Raw genomic sequence first — 15,711 nt, 5'->3', positions numbered from 1 at the left:
GGATATCTTTAAGATGGCTTTCTGAGAATCCCAGCAAATTGAGTCTTTTTAATCAAAAGAAATGATTCTGTTAAAACAGGGCTGACCTAAGATCTAGCAGAATAAGAATGACTTACATCAAACTGATGAAAAAAATTAACTGTGATTTTTCCTTAAAAATTATTATTGTTTTAATGTTCTATTTTCTGGTTAGTATATAAGAAAGAACCTTGCTTTCTTATTTATTTTATTGCTAACCCTCAATTTGTTGTTACTCAGTCACTAAGCTGTGTCCAACTCTTCGCAACCCCATGGACTGCAGTACACTGGTTTCCTGGTCCTTCTCTATCTCCTGGAGTTTGCTCAAACTTGTGTCCATTGAGTCCTTGATCCCATCCACTCATCTCATCTTTTGTCACCACCTTCCCCACTTTCCTCAGTCTTTCACAACGTCAGGGTCTTTTCCAATGAGTTGACTCTTTGCATCATGTGGCCAAAGTATTGGAGCTTCAGCTTAAGCATCAGTCCTTCCAATGAATATTCATGGATGATTTCCTTTAGGATTGACTGATTTGATCTCCTTGCTATCCAAGGGACTCTCAAGAATCTTCTCCAGCACCACAATTTGAATCCTCAATTTAGTAGACTATGATTTGTAACTGAAATGAAACATTTTTTTAAAAAGTCCTATCTGATTCTCACTGATATCTCAGAATTCTGGAACAAATACTGGGCTTCATTACTTTTCACGTCAATATATTTACTTTCAGGTTCAGTAAGAATCTGTTCTCCTATTTACCAGGATTTAAGCAGACAAAATGATTGTGCAAGTGCTGTAGTTGGTGTGTCATATTAGAGAGGAGTACTCATTTAATCAGCTATGAGAACCTCCCCATTAAGAGACAAGGGTTGCCTTTCTTTATGAAGTTAATGCCTGCAAAATCCTCTAGAGAGAACAGGCCTGGTACCTGGCTCACTGGGTTCCAGTTCACAGGGAATGAGGAAGGTCACTTCCTGCCAGGCCAGGGACCTTGGCTTCATTTAGGAACTTTGAGGAAAGAGAAGCAGATGAGAAAAGTTTCTTGGGTTTGGTTTTCTCTCCTTGGGTAGAAGAGCAAATGATTAGAAGTGTTTGAAAGTTAAATCTGAGCTTCTTTATAAAAATGTCCAGGAGGAAGTTAATCTTTTGGCTCCAGTAGTTGCTTGATACCAAATACCTGCAACTTCAAGAGCACATTCAAGGAGGCTCACAGGAGTAATTAACTCTTCTTGTTCTGCATATGGTAATAGCCAAAATATGAGGCCAGCCTTTTTGGTTTTTAGTGTAATCAAGAATACTCTTTGCCACTTATTATGACCAAAATCAGAGACTTGAAATAAATATTATCTAAAATCTAAAACTAAGTAAAAAATGAGGGAGGCATATCCTTTGTTACTAAGATCTTGTTTAACAAGTTTACCAGGTGAGTATTTAATTCTCTAGCAGTATGCTCTTATGTTCAACTCATTATTTGCTATTTAATTTGGCCCCAAAACATGTTAATTATATATTTATGTCCAATAAGAAAGTAGATTGCCTTTGCCCTATAGCACCCTAGTAGTTTTTATTTAACCCAACAATCTTCCTTCCTTCCTTCTTCCCTCCCTCCTCCCCTCCTTGCCTCCTTCTCTCCTTTCCTCCTTCCCATCCCTTCATGTTTCTTTCTCTCCTTCCCCTACTTCCTCCCAATTTCCTTTCTTTCTTTTTGTTTTTAAAAACATGTTTATGAATATCCAGTTCCTCAAATATCTTTGGAATTAGCTTTGCCATCTTACTAGATTCTTCATTATTAAGTTTTTCACATGTGTAGATTTTATATTTATAGGAGAATCATTTATTCAACTTTCTGGAAATTATACTTTTATACTCTCAAATAACACACATGAGAATCTGTTTATTTTGACTCTGATCACAGCCTCTCCTGCATTTCTCCTGCAAATGAAAAAAAAATATATCATGGATATTTACCTATATTTGAATTTATAATATTGTTCTCCTGCTTCTAAGGAGATGAGGTAGTTTACATTTAAAATGACAATGCAGCCTGTTTGAGCTCACATGGAATTTACTGTTGAATTTGAAAAATGTCTGGCAAATGAGTGGGAGATACCCATCAGAATACCATTTTCATGATGCTCCAGGAAACTTTTTGGCACCTAGTAGATTCCAGAGCACAGAGTGCCATTTGGTGTTATACTTTTGCTGTATTGGCATTTTCAACAGTGGCATCTGCAGTGCTACCCTAGGGAGTGGGTGGTACCCAGTAGGAACTAGTGATACCCAGAAGGAGGTAGTGGCCACCACCAGAAGCAACAGTGGAATCTAACGTGCTGGTGGTACCCCACACAGTGGGAGCAACCTTTGAAGGAGACAGCTGGTCTATTGGCACTGGAGGCAGTTGGGAAGGGAATTAAGCTAATGTAGTCCAAATGCATTCCTGATTATAACTTGCTAGAAAGAGAAATCTTGGCATAAGTACTGCTTTAAGGATGTCTCTTGAATATCATTAATCTGAAATTCACGTTTGACAGGAGTTCTCTGGAGAATGACTGAGGGCTTCTATTTCAAGTTTTATTATTAATTGTCAAGAAACATGCATCCTCCAAGCAGTGAAGCAGCAGTGTTGTTGTTCTTTTTGGAAATTAAGGAACCTGAATGTTTTTACCTAAACAGAGCACAGAACGTCCCCTGTAGGAGCTGAGTCACAGCATACCTACAGGTGGAGTCCACGACATCTTCAGAAAAGAGATTCAAACCTGCCCCAAAGTGCAAACACTGAAGCTAGGGAGCAATCACCCGTCAGTGGATTAGGAATCACTTGATAGTTAGGATGTCTGCAGATAGATGTTTTCTCCTTCTCCTTTTCACATTTTAGAAGATGGAAGAAAATAAAGTTATTCATGAGCCTATTCAGTTAAACTGACAAACATGCTGCATTAACTGAAAGAAAATTAGATAAGTGTAGCAATTACTTACAGACTGTGTCATTAACACTTCTGGGAAATCAGTGGATGAAAGGTACTGTTAATGACAATGAGAATACATACTGCTACTGTGGAAAGTGCAAGGGGTTTGCTAAGTGAAATTATTAAATAATCTCCACTGTTGAGTGAATGGTTTCGGTCCTCAGTATTCCTGTTGTTTTCCTCTTATACCAATTATATCAATTAGACTCTTGAGAGCAAAATGGAAACAGAGTAAGTAATAATAGCTTGCTGGGAACCCAATGTTTTAAGCTTCCTTTGACTAAAGGTATTATCAAATCCATTGGTTTTAAGGCACATAAATTCTGTTTCTGAGAAAAATCTGCCTCTTGAATTATCTCCCATTTGCTAAAATATGTGGTGAATATTGCACCTAAGCAACATTAGATTTTAGAGACTGCAAGCTAAAACCATTTTCCTTGTCAGATACACTGGTGTTTAAGAGGGTTGTGATCTTCATGACTAAGGGTAGGAGAAGATTCTGATTGGCCTGAGAAAGGGGAGGAGGGGAGGGCCCGGGAAGAAACTGTCAATCTGCTGTTCAATTCCATAATAACTCGAGCATTTGATGGTTGCTGAAGCTCAGTATTATGAGAGAGAGATCAAGGAGAATTCCTATCAGATATTTTAACACAAACAGAAAGAATGTAACCATTCTTTTTGTCTTACACAGTATTCATTGTGTTTGTATAAAAGGGAGATGCAGTTTTTATAGACTCCATGAATTCTAATACAGTTGATCAGGGTGGTAGGGACTCAGAGAACTGGTCCATCTGTTTCATAAAAAGACAAAGTACACAGAGAAGGTGTTCTGGAAGTCCCATATTAACTCAGTTACAGAGCTAGAACCAGAACCTCGGTTTCTGGATTCATAATCAGGGTTCTTTCCCAGAACATATTGAGCTACCAAAGAAAGTTGTGCAAGAATATTCAAACAGGTCAACATTTCTTCTTCTCTCTGATCAGAGTATAATTCATCTTTCTTGTTCTACATTTTACGTTTTAGATTTGATTATGCTTGTGTCCACGTAGATTCTTGCTGCTGTATGAGAAACAGATTCAGTTCTCTGTAAGCTGGAAAAATGTCTTCGACCTTACTTTCTTTCCTTCCTCCCAAACACAATGATTTCTAGTCTACTTCTACCACCTATTTTAATTCAAAGTTCCATTAGAGTATTAAGTGATAGGAGACAAGTAATTTCATCACGAGTACCAGGTCAAGTCAAAATAGTTGTCTGGACAAAAGTTTAGAAAGATTCTGAGCAGCACAGATGATCTAAACAAGCAAGCAACATGATTATATTAACCAGTGCTACCTATTAGGATGATGAGATAAGGGGTGAGAATGGTTTTTAAGAATTTCAGTTGCTGCTTCAAAGAAACCAAAAGCATAAGACTTGAGATTCAGAGATGGGACTGTACAGTATGTCTTCTTTGGATGGAATGTTACTCTAATGTGCCCGAAAGACAGAATGTATTAAAGACATGTAAAGGAAGCTGTCCAAGGCAGTGGTCATATTGCAGGCAGCCTAGTTTACTGGGCTCTGGAGTTTGGACACTGCTAAAACCATCAGTTATTTAGGTCACATGCATGGCAAGATCGAAACCATTTTATAGGAATATTAACTGAGGGGCAACGTGTAGGGACAAGAGGGAAAAATTAAATAGCACAATCACAGGCTGCTTCAAAAGGCTGGGTGAGAGGCCGCGAACACTTGGACCCTAGGACTTTGATTGTAAACCTAGAAAAGATGGAGTGGATATGAATGACACCGTGGCGGTGGAGTCGGTAGTAACCAGTGTCCAACAAGATGACTGGATAATGGAAAAGATGGGTCAAAGTAAACCCAACGTTCAAGCCTGAATTGTTATTTTGTTATTAACTGTAATGGGAGGAGTTACAGGTAGAATTAAGGATAGAATCTGGTGGATTTTCTTTATTAAATTTATTTCTTCCCACTCAAGAGTTAATTATCTCAAAATTGTAGGATATTCATGTGAAAAGTGACCTTAAGAGACATATGTTCAAACAAAATCATGCTTGAGGGCTCTTCTATTTTTTTCATATCTATCATCTTTAGTAAATACATCTTTATGTCTTCATTTTCATTTCTAGACAGCTTGCAAAATATTCTAGAATAATACCTTCTTTTTTTCTGATGGTTACACAAGTAGAAAAAGAACCACTTTCTAATATTTTAATCTGAAATGTCTAGATGTTTATCTATCTCACTACAATTGAACAGCTATAATCTCACAATTAGTACTCGGTTAAACTATGGATCATTTTACACTGTAACCAAGAACCTAACATTTTTACACTACTGGGAACTGTATATGGTGCTCATGACTTATTAGGATGACTCCATTTGTAACTGGAAAACAAACCAGATACTTCTAAAAGCTGACCATGGCTAGTTTTGTCAATTGCAAAGGATAACAAGAGTCAAAATGAATTTGGACAAGTGACAAAGACCTTTTCCCAGAATAATCTTTTCTCAATTTTGCATTTTCTAGGGATCCTAGCATTGAAACCTCATATTATGAATAATATTTTATTGAATTAAGTCCTAAAGTGTATAGCCAGAAAACATCCACGATGTCAAATTTCTCATTTGTTCTATGTAGTACTGCTAGCAAATTTACTTGGGGCATGCCTTAGCTTTAATAGAAAATATATGTATCTAATAACCATTCTGTTTTATATGAGTTTTATAGAGAGGTTTTTGGCCGAATCTGTTTCATGCAATTAGACATGGGATAAGCTCAAATCAGTGTTATAGTAACCAAATCCAAGATTTTAAAACTTTAACTACAAAAAATGTAAACTGCTGAAAGTATGTGTAAAATACAAAACACCTGTTTTAAGTTTAAAACCTAACGGCTTGTTCCTGACTCCAACAACCTACTTTTGCTTTCTAGTACATTCTGTTGGCCTTCTAAGCTATGGTCCAGAGACTCTCCTGGTGAAGATCTTGGCAGTAACACAGCATCCCAGACTCACTAGAGGAGGAAACTGTTCTTTTTTTTCTTTTTCATGTTCACCATTCTTCTATTTTTAAAGGAACACTAAAAAGTGAACTGTTCCTAGTATCAACACTACTGGACAGAGCAGCAAATACTAACGGGCTCACAGGGAGGCAGCTGTAATGATGGAAGCTTTTTGTTTTCTCCCAAAAGCCCTATTCTGAAGCTCCAGGGGAAACCTAGGATAGGACACCAAACCAGAATGGGAAAGCCCATGGAAGACAGAGAACAACAGTCAGAGATTTATCCTTTATATGGGTCAAGGCAAAACAAATGTACCATTCTGCCAAAGTTCATCAACACCTAGCCCCTAACATGAATACACATGCATGTGCATAGTAAACATCAGATCAGATCAGATCAGATCAGTCACTCAGTCATGTCCGACTCTTTGCGACCCCATGAATCGCAGCACGCCAGGCCTCCCTGTCCGTCATCAACTCCCGGAGTTCACTGAGACTCACATCCATCGAGTCAGTGATGCCATCCAGCCATCTCATCCTTTGTCGTCCCCTTCTCCTCCTGCCCCCAATCCCTCCCAGCATCAGAGTCTTTTCCAATGAGTCAACTCTTTGCATGAGGTGGCCAAAGTACTGGAGTTTCAGCTTTAGCATCATTCCTTCCAAAGAAATCCCAGGGCTGATCTCCTTCAGAATGGACTGGTTGGATCTCCTTGCAGTCCAAGGGACTCTCAAGAGTCTTCTCCAACACCACAGTTCAAAAGCATCAATTCTTCGGCACTCAGCCTTCTTCACAGTCCAACTCTCACATCCATACATGACCACAGGAAAAACCATAGCCTTGACTAGACGAACCTTTGTTGGCAAAGTAATGTCTCTGCTTTTGAATATGCTATCTAGGTTGGTCATACATATATCTAAAAATAAGAGTGTGATTTGAAGGTGAGAAAGGAGACACGGTAATAACTGACATGTTGGCACTGAAGAGAAGAGGTGAGAAGTTCACAGAAGTTTTAGAGTGGAGCCTCTATATTTCTGGCTGATGTCTGCCACAGAAGGGCTTTCACCAGAGTCACCCCCTACCCAGGTTCCTTCTCCAGATCCTTACTCATTCCTTCTGAGGACAGAAGGGGTGATTTATCTGATTCATCGTCACGCTTTAGCGTGGTTGAACTTTAGCACTGATGTGAAAACCAGTAAGTAAAAGATTAACGTAAGAAGATACAACATCTAATTAGATCAAACCTACGAGGCATCTGGCATTGCCTGGCAAAGAAATTGGTGTCAGTGGTGACACATTTCAAACTTGTTGCACAAATTCAGCAAGAGAACACCCACAATCTACTCAGTACTGTAATTTCCGCATCTACATCATGTTGGGCCTCAGGAAATCTGGAGTGGTTGGGGCTGAGAAGTTAACTAGAAAACTGGGAATTGCTGGAATTTCTATTGTTTTCCTATGGAATTCCCATACGTGTACGTAAGTGTTCCAAAGGGAAGGTGAGTGTGCTTTGTTTGATGACTATGATTGATATTGCTGCCCACAGGAAAGGGGATAATTACACAAAAGGCAACACTAATTCAATGCCAATAAATTGAAGGATAGGGCAACTGGGTTAATCAAAAATCTATACATTTTTATTGTTCTTACTAGGCATATTTACGTGTGTGTGTGTGTGTGTGTGTGTGTGTGTGTATATATATGAATTTATAAATACTTAGAATGTGGCTCAACATACATATATTCATTAAAATACATGCTTATGTTTATGTATATAATAAATACAATCCATGTAGGAAAATATGGAAAATTTCCAACATGTAAAAAAAGTAGAGACAATGGTATAATTAATTCTCCATGTAACCACAACCCATTTCAAGCATTATCTACTAATAGTCAGTTTCTTTCTTTTATACCCCCACTCATTTCCCTTTCCACCTTCCTGATTTTTTTGAAATAAATACCAGATAGTATATTATTTCATCTGTATATACATCAGTGTCTCTAAAAGGAAAGAAAAGCCCCTCTTTTAAATATTATAATACTGTCCTCATACCACACTTTTATTTAATCTTATTCTTATTGCCTTTCTCCCAGACCTTCTGGTTTTCAATAACACCCACATGATCACTCAGTTTATTAATTTATTATATATATGACACACCTAACAGGCTTAATAGTACCATCAACAATATGATTGCTGAAAAATGGTTTAAGATTTTTCCACACTTCTCTTAGTGCTAAGGGATGTACTTTCAAATTATTGTGTTTTATTTGGAATAGTTCCTATGTCACTTCCATCAACTGGAAAGACAGATTCATTTATTTCATTTCGCTCTTGATGTTTAGCCTTAATTTTCTTTTTCAATTTTGTGTTTTAATTGTATAAAATATTTACATAGCTCCAAAATCAAATCCACAAAAGCAACTGATATCCATGGAAGTTTAACGTCTTTCTGTCTCTTTCATATTATTCCCTCATAATTCTTTTATTATGGTGATTATTACTTTGTGACTTAAACAAATAAGCATATCCTGGCATAGTTAAACAGTAGAATAAAATCTACACTTTTTTTTCACTTTGCTGTTTTCACTTAATATATTCTAGATACTATTTCATAGTAGTATGTAGCTATATTAATCATTCTTACTAGAGGTATACAGATTCCCATTGTGTTCATGCACCATAGTTTATGCAGTCTATTCATTATTATTATTATGAGTTGAATTGTGCCCTCACACACAAAAAGGATATTTTTAAGTCCTAACCCCTGGTACCCATAAATGGGACCTTCCTTATTTAGAAATAGAGTCTTTGCAGATGTAATCAAGTTAAGATGAGGTCATGCTCATCCATTACATGGACTCTAATCCAGTATGACTGGTGTTCTTACAAGAGGAGAAGAGAGACACACAGAAAGAGGACGGTCATGAGATAAAGAGGAAAAGATTGGCTTGACATATCTCTAGCCAAGGAAAACCATGATTGCTGTCAAAGACCAGAGGCTAAAAGAAGCAAGAAAGGATTGCTCTTGTGGTTTCAAAGGAACCAATGGCCCTGGTAACACCTTGAATTCAGCCAACTGTCCCCCTTTGTGGAAATTTGTTGTGACGACCCTGGGAAATTAGTAGTTTCTGGTCTTTTGCTATTGCAAACAAGGCCGTCATGAAAAGCTTTGTAAACATGACATTTTGTTGTATTTTTTTTTTTCCCATAGTACTTTGGAAGGGATCTTAGAAATGAGATCGCTGGTCCCAGGGTAAATGCATATATAGTTTTGGAAGACAGTGTCAAATTTTCTCTCATAGCGGTTTTATCATTTTGCCTTGCCACCAGTGATTTTCAAAAATGCCTATTTCCCTACCCCTCACCACTAAAATTTTGCCAGTCTGGTAGGTGAAAATGGTTTCTCATTGTAGTTTTAATTTTGATTCTCTCTTATTGGTAGCTTGACTATATTTTCATATGGTTAATAGTCATTTGTATTTCTTTTTTGTTTGTCTATCTGGCCCATTTTTCTATATGTGTTCTCCTGTCCCATATCTAGAAGTTATTTTTATACTAGAGTTATTAATCATTTAAGTTTTATTCCAAATGTTTTTCTCAGTTTCTCTTGTTATTTGCTTATGAGGGGTTAATTATTTATTTATTGTCATGTTTAAAGTATTTTAAGCTGCTTATTTCTTAAATTGAACAGTTTTGATCTATAAGCAGTCCGTGAAGAATATAAATACTTTTATTAAGGATAAAAGCCTATATAGATGACTATTTAGACAGTTTAAGTTTTTAAACTTATTGTGTATTATGAGTTCCATGCTCAAAGTTCATTTTGAGGAAGCCTGCTTCCCATGTGGCTCTAGTGGTAAAGAACATGCCTGCCAATGCAGAAGACACAGGAGATGCTGGTTCTATCTCTGGGTCGGAAAGATCCTCTGAAGAAGGGCATGGCAACCTGCTCCAGTATTCTTGCCTGGAAAATTACGTGGATAAAAGGAGGCTTGTACTTTGGCCACCTCATGTGAAGAGCTGACTCATTGGAAAGGACTCTGATGCTGGGAGGGTTTGGGGGCAAGAGGAGAAGGGGACGACAGAGGATGAGATGGCTGGATGGCAGCACTGACTCGATGGACGTGAGTCTAAGTGAACTCTGGGAGTTGGTGATGGACAGGGAGGCCTGGCGTGCTGCAATTCATGGGTCGCAAAGAGTCAGACACTGCTGAGCGACTGAACTGAACTGAACTGAGCTGTGAGCTATAGTCCATGGGGTCGCAAAAGAGTCAGACTGGGCTGAGCGGCTGAGCATGATACAATATTAAGTCGCATGGCCTACAGCAGTCAGATTAGATAAATAAAGGGATCTTTGCTTGAATTAAAACTTTCTCATCAGGTAGATGTGTATGTGTGTGGACAGAATGTATCAGTTTGCTTATTAGTAAGGGATGAATCAGCAGTTAAACACTTAAAAAATGCATCCAGTCTTAAAAATGCACTCATTTGACATTTACACATACTACATACATGTATATATATGTGTGTATATATATGCGTGTGTGTGTGTGTGGTATAACAGTTCAACTTTTATAAAGCACCAAAAATGTATGACATCTAGGACACATAAATATATATCTTCCTTCCAGTGAATTTGTCATCTAAAACTGATCTATTTTATCCAGACCCTGTCAGTAAGTATCTCTATAACCTTGAGCAAATGTGCTTCAGCTCCTGTCTCTGTAAGATGAGGTGACTGGAATAAAATATTTCTAAAGCCCGTTTTCCAACTCTAACAGGTATTAATCAGCTTCTGTGATAAAGACCTGACATATTTCTTAAAATACCCTTGAACCAATTTTACTTCATGATTAGTACTTAGAACCTGTACAGAAATCCATTTTGGCCCCTCTAACTTGATAGGTATAAACACCGAATTTCACATCATTCTATGCCTCTCCTGCGCGTGGCCCGAGTGAACGCTTATGAGAGTGGTGTTTATGGGCGTAAGTGAAGGTGAGACACGGGGCGGACTCATTTCGGGGGCCTTGGCGTGTGTGTATGTTCAAGCGCCTCAGACAGTTCTCCTTCAGGAGGAGCTGTGCAACGCTCCTTTCCTCTTTCTGTGATAAGGAGAGAGAGGAGTGGGAAAGCAGAGTCTCCAGGTGTTTCCTGCAATGACATTCCTAGTGGTAGCTCCCTGTGCCCTGTTTGGAGGCAAAACTTCAGTTAATGCTGAGCACCCAGGGTAAAAGGGCCCCATGAGCTATACTCCCTCATGCCTTTGCCTTCATACAAATTATATCTTAAAGCCATATTTTTAAAGTTTGTTTGTAAGTTATCAAGGAAACCCGGTAAACTTATAAACAAACTTGAAAATATGATTTAAAAATATAATTTGTATGAAGGAAAAGGCATGAGGGTGCTATCTACCTTTCAGACTAGATTGCAAGTTCCCTAAGGACGGAATCAGATTTAATTTAAACAAATGATTATTCGATAGAATTTTATTTTGAATTTATTTTTATTGTATTTTTATTTGAATTTATTATTTAATTTAATAATTATGGTAAATGTAATGCATAGTGAATGGCATTTGATCCTCGATATTCAAGGATTCTGTATTCCCAAATTTACCCATGTGCTATTTATAATTCCCAAATTAATACTCCTGGCGCATCAGGGGTCATTCATGGAGGTGCGCATGCTCACAAGGTTGGAAACGTTGTCAATTGGTGTACATGTTCCCAGCTGAGGCCAAAGAAGGCAATGCCTTCTTATTTCAGCATTCATACTATAAACAAGTATTATTTTTAGAATCTATTTAGGGTCACAGTTTTTGAACTTTTGTTTTTGGGGGTTGCTGTTGGTGGTGGTAGTGATGATGATAGTTTTGCTGTTTAAAATGGTCCCTGGGTGCAGGGCTGAGGTGCTGTCTCAGACTCCTAAGGGGCTGTGTTATGCCTTACAGAAAAGATACACATGTTAGATAAGCTTCATTGAGGTACTACTCTGGTGCTTTTGGCTGAACTCAATGGTAATTAATCAGTATATATTAAATAAGATGGCTTCAAACAGAAGCAAACACAAAATGTTAGGTATTGATTTATTGGTGAAAATGTGAGCAGTGGCTTGCAGGAAACCTAACCCTGTTATTTCCCCTATGGAGCAATGATTTAATATTTGCGAATTCAGTGTTTGTAGAGATTTTACAGAACATGACTCCAATGAATAATGACTCAACTGTGTTTAAATTTGGTTTATTTTTAAAAACATGAGTGTCTAAACTAATGAATATCTATATCTAGCATATACAGTTGACCCTTGAACAACATGGGTTTAAACTGCATGGATCCACTTATATGTGGACTTTTTCAGTAATAAATATATAGCACTACACAATCCATAGTTGATTGAATCCATGGATGCAGAGGGTCCAGAGGGCCAGCTATAAATTATATGCAGATTTTTGACTGCAGGGAGTGTCAGTGCTGCTTACCCCTATGTTGTTCAAGGATAAACTCTAGTTGGTCAATAATGTATCCAATAAATTATTGAATGATAATGATTATAATCAGAACCACGATTCCAAAAAAAGGACTTTTCAGGTAAATTAGTATTTATGGTAAATAGTCACTGGTGGGATGGATTGTGCCACATGCAAAGAACATATGCCACGGCTTATTGCAACCCTTTACTGACTGAGTTGACTCCAATAGATCTTTTAACATCCATGCCTCTGATTCCTCATTCATAAAATAATGATTATGAAACTCTTATTTTGCAAGATCACTAAGGGGTTCTAGCCCAAAGCTTTTGTAAATTAATACAAAAGCACTACCCAGGCTAGTTATGATTATTGATGACAAGATCACAGGTCTGGAAGTTTGACCTTCAAACTAGCATGGGGTCAAGGAAAACTCACTGTGAGATGCTGACTTACATTAGTCTCTTACCCATCAATGTCTATCTCAGAGTCCTACTTTTATAAAATGATGTCAGACTGGATGACTTCCAAGGTCTTTTCTGGCAGTACCTTTCTAAGGACCTATGACACAATAGGCTTAAGCTCTATTGGAAGGACTGATGCTGAAGTTGAAGCTTCAATACTTTGGCCACCTGATGAAAAGACCTGACTCATTAGAAAGACCCTGATGCTGGGAAAGATTGAGGGCAGGGGAAGAAGGGAATGATAAAGGACAAGATGGTTGGATGGTATCACTAACTCAATGGACATGAGTTTGAGCAAGCACCCGGAGACAGTGAAGGACAGGGAAGCTTGGCATGCTGCAGTCCATGGGGTCACAAAGAGTTGGACATGACTGAGCAACTGAACAACAACTAAAGGGATTTCAGAGAAGTTGAGAATGAATCATAGATTAATCTTATATCCAGGATAAGAGCAGTGCCACTATCATGGTCCTGGTCCTTGGAACAATCTTGATTTTGCTCAACTCAAGCCCTTATAAATTGACTGTCTCCATGGGAAACCCTCTGTTAAACCTCTGTTACTATGACAGTCTTTCCTTCAGGAGTTAAATATTAATAGCACTAAAACTTGAGGTCTTCCTTGGAAACATAAAATGATACTCCTAAGAATTAAGGGGTATTTGAGAGCACTTGAGACTGGTTCCCAAGAGGATGACAAAATTAGAAAGTTAAAAATAAAGTAAAGCTAGATTGAAGCTCTTGATTTATTTATTTGTATAAATAGAGCTCTGCAGATATGGGTCAAAATAGTTACATATATCAATGAACAAGTCTAAATTTTATAAGGCTTAATTTTATTTTTTAACAAATTTATTATTTTACTTGGAGGCTAATTACCTTACAATATTGTAGTGGTTTTTGTCATACATTGACATGAATCAGCCATGGGCGTACATGTATTCCCCATCCTGAACCCCCCTCCCACCTCCCTCCCCATCCCATCCCTCAGGGTCATCCCAGGGCACCAGCCCTGAGCACCCTGTCTCATGCATCGAACCTGGACTGGCAATCTATTTCACATATGATAATATACATGTTTCAATGCCATTCTCTCAAATCATCCCACCCTCGCCTTCTCCCACAGAGTCCAAAAGTCTGTTCTTTACATTTGTGTCTCACATATAGGGTCATTGTTACCATCTTTCTAAATTCCGTATATATGCATTAATATACTGTATTGGTGTTTTTCTTTCTGACTTACTTCACTCTGTATAATAGACTCCAGTTTCATCCACCTCATCAGAACTGATTCAAATGCATTCTTTTTAATGGCTGAGTAATATTCCATTGTGTATATGTACCACAACTTTCTTATCCATTTGTCTGCTGATGGACATCTTGGTTGCTTCCATGTCCTGGCTTTTATAAACAGTGCTGTGATGAACATTGGGGTACACATGTCTCTTTCAATTCTGGTTTCCTTGGTGTGTATGCCCAGCAGTGGGATAAGGCTTAATTTTAAAAAGATACAAACTAATATGGCATGTAGGTCAGATCGTATGACACTGAACTTTCCTTCCTTTAGCAGTGAAATGAAGGTGACAGGACCCTATTTTAGCTAACCTAGTAGAACCTTTGTAAGTATTACATAATGACAATGGCAAATGACTCTATTACATACAAACCAAGTACCAACAAAAGACTCTTGACATTTCAGTTCAGTCCATTGTTTAAGAAATTAACCAAGAAGAACTTAAGGAGAAGCAACGGTTTTAAAACTTTTAATATATGGTTTGATGAGAATAAAGCCATTCTCCTTTGTTCTATTAAAGCATACAGTTCTTTTCAATGACCCAAAAATGATGACTGCAACAATGAAAATCTGATGTGTCTGTATTCTAGTACTAAATATTCCAAAACAAACTAAACAACAAAATAAATTGTCCAGAGACTGAGTAACAAAATAGACTGTTATCCATGTATACCTAAGGTCTGAAATGAACTTTTAATCCTGAATAATAAACTCACTTCCAAAGCCAAGTGCTAAAGGGAGTGGAGTCTAAGTTTGACATCTGCCTCATTAGGGATGCCACTGGTCAAACAGCCAAGATTCTACATAGCTATGGGCTGCTGCTGCTAAGTCGCTTCAGTCGTGTCCGACCCTGTGCAACCCCATAGACGGCAGCCCACCAGGCTCCCCCGTCCCTGGGATTCTCCAGGCAAGAACACTGGAGTGGGTTGCCATTTCCTTCTCCAACGCATGAAAGTGAAAAGTGAAAGTGAAGTCGCTGGGTCGTGTCCGACTCTGTAGCTATGGGCATATTCATATTAATTAAATTAAATTTGCAAATCTCTTTACCAGGAAGTAAATAAACAATATCATTATAAAACTGTATAGTTAATAGAGATAAACAGGTTCGTTTTTGAAAGAGAAATACACTGTTTGGTTGCTGAAATGTTCTGGCATGCTACTCCTTTCTCTGGATTCAAGGCTATTCTTTCCACTTGCATAACTGTCATAGTGAGAAACAAGGCTCTTTCAAATCTCTGTATGGCTTATTCCTAAAGTCATTTTCCAGTAGCAGTGTGATGACTCATCCATATACAATGACCTTGTAAAAGTCATCTAAAGGGAGCTGTAGAACCTTTATTTAAATTGATAAAAACATCAAGGAGTCCAAATATAACTCAAAGCAACCTTCGTTTTCTGAATGTGCCAAAAGTAACTTTGTTTTCAGGGTTATTTTTTTTTTAATAGTGACCCTGGCTAAAACTAAAAACAACAGGATGAACAGAAAAAA

The 15,711-nt window shown here is 37.8% G+C and overlaps 1 long non-coding RNA gene across 2 annotated transcripts in view; it reads left to right on the top strand.

The window, feature by feature from the left end:
• LOC113879088 overlaps positions 1 to 15,711 on the top strand; it is a 209,220-nt gene that overhangs the window by 76,008 nt on the left and 117,501 nt on the right. The window contains exon 4 of one of the 2 annotated variants that reach the window (XR_003507193.1): positions 5,926 to 6,422. The exons of the other annotated variant lie outside the window; for it this stretch is intronic. This is a non-coding gene — a long non-coding RNA (uncharacterized LOC113879088). Of the gene's footprint in view, positions 1 to 5,925; positions 6,423 to 15,711 lie in introns of those variants that run through there. 2 annotated transcript variants of the gene reach the window in all.

This window comes from Bos indicus x Bos taurus, chromosome 20 (genome assembly GCF_003369695.1).
Source record: "Bos indicus x Bos taurus breed Angus x Brahman F1 hybrid chromosome 20, Bos_hybrid_MaternalHap_v2.0, whole genome shotgun sequence".
In the NCBI taxonomy this organism is placed as follows: domain Eukaryota; kingdom Metazoa; phylum Chordata; class Mammalia; order Artiodactyla; family Bovidae; genus Bos; species Bos indicus x Bos taurus.
This window is presented reverse-complemented; position numbering and strand designations above follow the sequence as displayed.